Source organism: Camellia sinensis, chromosome 13 (assembly GCF_055761805.1).
Source record: "Camellia sinensis isolate YWXY chromosome 13, ASM5576180v1, whole genome shotgun sequence".
Lineage (NCBI taxonomy): Eukaryota > Viridiplantae > Streptophyta > Magnoliopsida > Ericales > Theaceae > Camellia > Camellia sinensis.
Window position 1 is genome coordinate 109,613,379 of NC_138973.1, and position 8,503 is coordinate 109,621,881.

Consider the following 8,503-nt stretch of genomic DNA (forward strand, 5'->3'; position numbering starts at 1 on the left):
TGTATATATCTTATACTTTGCTTTTTATATTTACCAATTATGTTATAACACATGCTTTTATTATTTAATATTTAGGTTGCACCATTAATAATAAGACAACCAAAAAAAAATTTAAGTAGTTGTCATAAAAATATCTAATTTATTTGACAATACCTTTTATTTTTAAAATAATTTTTAGTTTATTATGTAAAACCGTGCATATTATGCAAGTACATAAATAAATATAAATTATTAGTATTGTGGTGGTGTTTGATAACATAATTTAACACATAAAATTGAATATATTAAATGAAAATCAATTAAACCTATTTGATAATTATAATTGATATGACATAAAAAATTTAAATACCTCTTAAAATGTAGGACTAAAATAAAGAAAAATTTAAGTGATATGAAATTTATGTAATTCTGACTAAATTTATAAATATTAAACACAAGTATTGATACATTATTATAAACTTACCACCATCACCACTACTACTATCACTATTTTCATTACCATTATCATTATTACCATAAACACTCCTATCATTTCTCTACCGCCACCACATCACCACCCAAGCATCACTAATAAATTTATTTTGTTTTATTTTTTAATTGAGATTTTTATGTTTTATTTTATTTTACTAAATATACAATACATAATGAATCAAATACTTAAATGGTAAATATGTCATTTTATAACTTAACCCCATAGGATTTCAATCTCATCATTTCTATCCCACCTCCCTTAGAATACAATAATTCAACATATATGAGATTCATAAATCAATGAGAATCCTAATCCAGTTTACAAATTCTTAATCAAACAATAGACTCCATAATGAATTGGATATAGAGTCCATTTCCCTTACAATCCTTCCAAACAAACACCCCTTACTATATGGTATAAACTTGGCCCAATCCTTAGCTGACCTGGGATTTGCATGCTCCTAAAACATAAAATGGTTGTGGTCCTTAAATATACTTTTGTTAATAATTTTTGTAGTATTCTTCGCGAATGACAGATAAGATTGCTTAGGACAAAACACAATTTTATAGAGAGAATCTAGTCCCTTGGTGCCTATATTAAACAAAACACAATTATACTTACCCTTGGTGCCTACTATATAACAGAGGCCAAACAAACAAACAAAAAAAAATCCATACCAAACATACCCTCTCTCTCTCTCTATCTCTATCTTTGTTTCCTTCACCACATCTTCTTCCACAACAGTCCAAACATGGTGATGGTTGAAACTGGTCTCTCAAAATCCATGAATGCTAGAACCATCGGCTCAGGTGATGAGACCGTGGTTCTGGCACATTGATACGGAGGAGACGAGTTTATGTGGGACAAAATTGTCCCATACTTAGCCCGGCAATACCGAGTTGTGGTCTTCGACTGGAGCTTCTCTGGGGCTGTGAATGATCCAAACCCAGGGCCGGCCCTGGGCTAAGGCTGGTAAGGCCTGTGCCTAGGGCCCCAAAAATTAGGTCCAAAAAAAGGCCCTAAATTTATTACTGTTGCACTATATTAAAAACTTAAAATGACCCAATTCTGTTTAATTAATTTAGGCCATTTTAAAGGGCCTTCAAAAAATCTATTTTGCCTAATTGATAAAAGGCCCAATTTAAAAATATTTATAAGTATTAGTTGTTTGTCCAATTAAAAAAACAAAAAAATATGTATATGTATTAGTTGTTAACCTAATTTTGTATGGCCTATTTTTTTTTTTTTTTTTTTTTCTCTTTATGGCCCAATTATGTGTTTTTTAGTATTTTTTGAAAAAACATTTCACACAATTTTTATTTATTTATTTTGTAGATACATCTAATTTAGAAACGCTTAAAAACTATAAATTTTTTTTTAAAAAAAAAAAAAAAATTACCAAATACAAAAAGATATAAAAAAATACGAATTGCAAACTGAAACAATTATTTTTAAAAACTGTAAACCAAACATAATGATTTTTTTTTTTAAATATCTAAAAAGGTTCCGAAAAATTATTTCGCCTTAGGCCCTCGAAAACTCAGGCGGGCCCTGTCCAAACCTCTTTGATCTTGTCAAATACTTTACTTTTGATGCTTTTGCCGATGACTTGATCTCTCTCTTGGAGGAGATGAACTTGAAATCTTCAGTTTTTGTTGGCCACTCCATGTCTGGTATGATTGGATGTATTGCTTCCATTAAGAGGCCAGAGCTCTTCAAAAGAGGCTCATACTTGTAGCAGCTTTTCACCCAGGTATATATACACACATACGACACATGTGCATATGCATATATTTGATAGGAAAAGTTCTTTGTTTTCATAATCCCATCATTTTCTTGTTCAGTTCTTATACTTTTTACGGAAATCAATCACATAATCAGATGATTGTGTCCGATTTCATAATTAATTTATATGATGTTAGGTATTTTATTTTATTTTTATTTGTTTGGAGATGTTGTCTATCTATATAAACTGAAAGGGTATATTTGAGTGAGAAACTGAGCTGTGATAATAAAAAGTAAATTATGAGTTTAAAATTTCGTTGGGCAATATTATTTTTTAGTTTAAAAATTAAAAAATTATTAAAAAAATTAAAAAATCAATAATTTATATTAAAAAGTTAAAGATTTTATTTTTTTTTTTACATTTTGTACATTTTTTTTTTGTAAAAAATCAAAAAATCATATCAAATATATTAATTTTTTTATATCATATTTTAACTAAAAAACTAAAAAATTACTAAAAAAAACTTGTTCCAAAATAAGACATAAATATCATAAAAGGATTGGTTTTTTTGGATCCATCTCAACGTCAGTGTCAAGTAATTGTTCCATATATATAGAACGAAAAATGTTTGGTAGCTCGAAAGTAGTTGGCTCGAATTGGCTCGAAACCCAAAATGACGTCGTTTTGAATTCTCTTACCGGTAAGATATATTAAAATTCTCTTACCGGTAAAATAATTTTTATTAAAAACCCCTTCGTAAAACGAAACTACCGTTTCAAAACGACGTCGTTTTGAATTCGGAGTAAATTCGAGCTTCGAAAATTTTGGGCTACGTATCACAATTGTGAACTGCATGTATCCGAGATTAATTGAGGCCAAATCTCAAGTACTCTTGGGAGTATTTGTTTGGGGATTAGAGCGTGGGATACGACTCCATGTCTATTACATATGGTAGCTTGATTTTTGGTTTAAAAAATATAAGTTGGATTAATATTTCAATTGGAATATCAATATCTTACTTGTGGGATCATTGTGTCCCATGGGACTTGGGATAAAAATGGTGGGATAACTCCTCCTTTGGATTAAAAGGTTAAAATGACATTTTTGACCCTCATTTTTTGTCCTCAATTTATTATTATTATTTTTAATTATACTTAGTAAAGTAAAATGAAATTTAAAAATCTCAACTAAAAATTAATAAATTAACAGTGCAATGGATTATAATCTCCCTTGAAAAGTTCATTTTATTTAATTAAAAATAAAATTAAAAGTTCAAATTAAAATAAAATTAAAAAATCTCAACTAAAAATTAAAATAAATTTATATAATTTTTATTGATATTCTATTTATTTAATTTTTTAAAAGTTTTAGTAAAAAAAATAAAAAAAATAGGATATACATCGGATTCAATAGAACAGTCCAATTCCAACATCTAATTTCATGACTAAACAAAAATAAGATTCAATAGAATAGTCCAATCCAGGCATCTAATTCCATGACTAAACAAGCATAGGATACAAATCTAGTCCAATCAAATAGTCCAGGGATAATATATCTCAGGACTAACAGTTCGATGAATTATAATCCCTCCTTACCCAATCCATCCAAACGAACACACACTACAATATGTATATATATATAAACAATATATATATTTGGGGGACTTACGTATAGGTTCTAATAGGTAGACTTATTATTCAATAGGTCTTGTGAAAATTAATGATATTTTTCAGTAAATACTATTAAAAGAAACATCACTAATTGTTAATTTTCAGCGATAGTTTGAAAAATTTTTCACAAAAACGGTCACTAATTATAAGTTTTAACGACAATTTAAAAAAATCATTTAAAAAAGTCACTAATTTTTAACTTTCAGTTACAGTTTGAAAAATTCGTCACAGAAAAACATTACTAATTGTAAGTTTTAACGACAATTTATAAAAACTGTGACAAAAAAAAAATCACTAATTGTCAATTTTTAACGATATATGTAAAAATCGTCACAAAAATTTATTTTTAACGACAATTTTACTATGAATTATTTTCAATAGAACTTGATGGAAATTAAGTCAAACGATTAAGACTTACTGATAATTTACCCTATATATATGTGTGTGTGGGTGTGTGTGTGTGTTTTTTTTTAATGTATGTGTGTTCAAAATTGGACAATTGCATGTTTACTTGTGGTGTTATATGTTGGCTTTTTGGACCATATTTCCCCATGTCCTTCTCTTTCTTTTTTGTTGTTTATTTATTTTTGCTGAGAATATCCCCTGATTGTATTTCAAAATCTTTGTTATTTGTTTTCTGAATAATAATATAATCTAGTGTTCGGTTCACTAAAATGATTTTAGACAAAATGTAATGGTGATTTGTTTTTAGTCTCATTGTTAGATTGATGGATAATAATTCTATTTTTTTTACATAATCAAATATGAGAATAAATATTTAATAAAACAATTATTTTATTTGATTCTCTTTTCAGCAAATCAAATATTATGATTCCGATCACTAAAAGTATGTATTTATTTAGGTACATGCCTGTGGACCGAGTTTACAACACGTGATAAGCTGTACTTCATTTATTATATGGTCTAAATCGTGCATTTGAAAGATGAAAAAAGATGGGATGGCATATCAGTACCGGTTCCTTTGTCTTACACCATTGTAATTTTATCACCCAAATGCATCACAATTTCATTTAGAAACATCTGACATTTGAAATACTTTAGACATTTGACATAATTTCATTACAACACATTAGGTATTTTGTCTCGTCTTATTTTAACTAATTATATTTACAGATTCTTTGAGGCTAGGGAAATTAATTTAGGGAGGAGAGAATGTTGTTGGAATATATATTTGGCAAAGTAATTCAGAAAATAAAAAGTACATTTTTTTATGTATTTTTACTAGACAAAATACCTTTTAGTGTTGGGGTTGCCCTTAGGACTTAAATCTCCAACATGATGAAGTTACCCTTAAAAACCCCAACCTTTGGAAGAAGTTCTCAATTTCATTTAGTAAAATGTTCATAAACAGATTTTTTATTAGAATATTTTTTTATTATGGTTAAACACAAAATAATAGATCCTATATTTATTAATGTGGGTCTTATTATCTTGTACTGGGGATAAGAAATTAATAATAATAATAATAATCTAAAGTAACTGTAACACGTAAAGTAAATATTAGGCATAAAAGTGAAACCATGGAATTATATCACCAACCAGTAATAAATTTCATTTTGGGATGAAGGAATTATATGATTAGGATTAATGAAAAACAAATGGTGTCCATTAACTGATTTTTTCTGATTGTATTCATTGTACTTATGTTTTACATCAACAAATTTTCTTTTCTAGATAAAAAAAATAAAAAAATAAAAAAACACCTCACCCCATTTGTAATTTTTTATTATTTAATAATACCACGTAAAATTATACCACTATTAGACTTAGGCCCTGTTTGGAAAAATAGAGTTTTCAGTTAAATTTTTTTAAAAAGCATTATAAATTATCAAATTATTCTTTTTATTTTTTCCACATTTCTTTATACAAAGTCAAAAAATTAATAAAAAACCTAATTTCCAAACTAGCCCTTAATATTTATCCCACAATTCATGATTTTTTTTGATTAAAAATTTGTTAGTTTGACTTCAAATCCCATGAACGGTTAATTTTTTCCCAAGACATTGCTAATTTGATGTACTGCAAGTCAATCGTCTTGTATTGTATTGTCAATTTAGCCGAGTCTTTTCCCGTGTAAAGTTCTTTTTTGTTCTAAATTGCCTTGCTTTGAGGATTTAACCGATTAATATCTCAAAAAATTGACTTGACTGGATCAAAATTTATAGCAGGTAATAATTACAACTTTATGTACCAAGTTTTCTTCATTTGTAGTGTTACTAAATTTTTTATGTTAATTCTTGTACATACTGAACTTGAAAAATATTGGCAAGTGTGAGTAGTTGGGCAAATTTAGACATTTGTTTATCACAAAATGTTGATGTGTCATAATTATTTCTTTTAATAAGATTTTGTTTATTATCTTTTTGTGATACACTTTTATATTTGTTAAATATTAATAACATTCATGTGCTATATGTACATAAATTCAAAAACAAGTGTGTTAGTATCGTTGCGTTGTAAACAAAATCTGATAATAAGGTCATCTGATACCATAGATTTGTCGGCAATAAATTAATTTTACAGGGTGGGCCTATGGTAATTGCACATAGACGATAAAAAATGGTATATTTGTAATTTTTTTTATTTTTTTTCACATATAGGTACATAAATTTGGAAGATTATGAAGGGGGATTTGAAAGCTCAGATGTTGAGCAACTCTTGTCAAGCATTGAATCCAACTTCCACCAATGGGCTTCAAGCTTTGCTTCTCGTGTTGTTGATCCAAATGAACCTACCACTGTTGATAAGTTCAAAAACTCATTGCAAAGAATGAGCCCTGAAGCTGCACTCTCCACAGACAAACTCATCTTCCACAGTGACAAAAGAGACATGCTTGAAAAGGTTATGATCCCATGCACCATCATCCAGAGCACCAATGATCTTGCCGTCCCCACCTCCGTCGGATACTTCATGCAAAAGAAGATCAAGGCCAAATCAGCGGTGGAGATCATCGACACAAATGGCCATTTTCCTCAGCTAACTGCACATCTTCAACTCCTGGAGGTGTTGGGTGGAGTTCTTGGTTTGAGCTTTGATTTCGGTTAAGTAGAGAAGAGGGTGTTTTTAGCTTTCTCCTAAATAAAAGCCAATTTGGTTAAAGTCTTTGTATTCATTATTCCTGACCTATTGGGATGGTGATGGGAAATGGGTGTTGTGTGGGATGGTTTTGTGGTTGTTATAGGTTTGAGTTGTAGTCTTCTAGTTAATATGTAGATGTAAAGATACTCTCGTCACTACAGGTTTGAAGAGGGTTGGATAAACACAATTATATATATCTCTGTGTGTGTAAAAAGACTGTTTCCGTAATTTGAATATGTATCCCAAACTGCAATTAAACAACTTTTCCATAGTTAATATTTAGATGTAACAAAGCTATTTTGGATTGTAAATATGGAACTTTGTGGATTGAAATTACTAGTTTTGGGATGAATAATTGGATGCTTAATGTTCATTGGATTGGATTATACAAGTTCATCTCCTATTCCCCCTGCTTAGATAGCTGGGTGTTTGTTTGTTTGTTTTTTTCTTTTTGTTTTTTTTAGGTATGTGTATCAGTAATATTAGAGATTAATAACTGATGCAGAGAAAAAAATATTAAGAAAAGTTATGTGATTCAAATTTAACTCTTGTATAATAGAGTCCACACTAATTCAAATAAATTTATATCACATATTACTTTTTTTGGTATTTTTCAGTATCTAAATTCCTGTTCCCTTTACTCTATGCCTAGTGAAAAGGCCCCAAATTACAACAAAAGAAAAAGAAGGAGGGGGGGGGGTCTTTCAAAATTAACTCTCTTTTTTTTAATTTCTCTTTTTTCTTTTCTTTCTCACTAGATTTAAAATTCAAACACAATTCAGATATGTAACTTGAAAAAATTATTCAAAAAAGAGCAAAAAAATTAATGTGTAATATAGATTTAAACTTGGTATTATGGTATTGTGTGAAGCACGGATGAAATTGATCCATTAATTTCAATTTCTGAACACTTCTTTAAAATATATATATATATATTTTCGGATAAATAACGTACATTTTGTAGCCTTATGTTGTACTCTATAATGAGCCAACATATATTTTGTAGCCAAGCCTGGTGTACCGAGCCTTTGCCTGTTCACAGCAATTACTAATTGTCCAGGAATTCTATTTGAATCCAAAATATATTTTAGTAGGTTCAATTTAAATTCATAAATTTTAATTGTTAATATATCTTAATATGAATTTATTAATAAAGATAATACATATTAAATTCCAAAATAATTTGTTTTCTTCTCATGGTACACCCTAATCAGTTATTCCTACTCAAATCTATGTATCTTCTTTCCAAAGATATCAGAATTATTTCTTCTTCTACTTCTTCTTCTTCTTTATCCTCCCTCCAAAACTCCAATCCACCCTACCAAAACTCATCATCATCATCATCAATATCATCGTTTTTTATTATTTTGAAACTCTAAACCCTAAAAGAAAGTTTGAATAAAATTAAATAATTGATGAAAGTAATAATTAAAATAGTTTTTTGAAGCAACCCATCAAAAAGGAGGTAAATATTGGGTTTCACAATTTTTGTAGAGCACCATCAATTATTTTCTATATCGTTTTTTGGACAAAAAT

The 8,503-nt window shown here is 28.6% G+C and overlaps 1 pseudogene; it reads left to right on the top strand.

Annotated features, from left to right (window-relative positions):
* Positions 1-1,165: 1,165 nt before the first annotated feature.
* On the top strand, positions 1,166-7,322 carry LOC114263710 (strigolactone esterase D14 pseudogene; annotated as a pseudogene).
* The last annotated feature ends 1,181 nt before the right edge of the window (positions 7,323-8,503 follow it).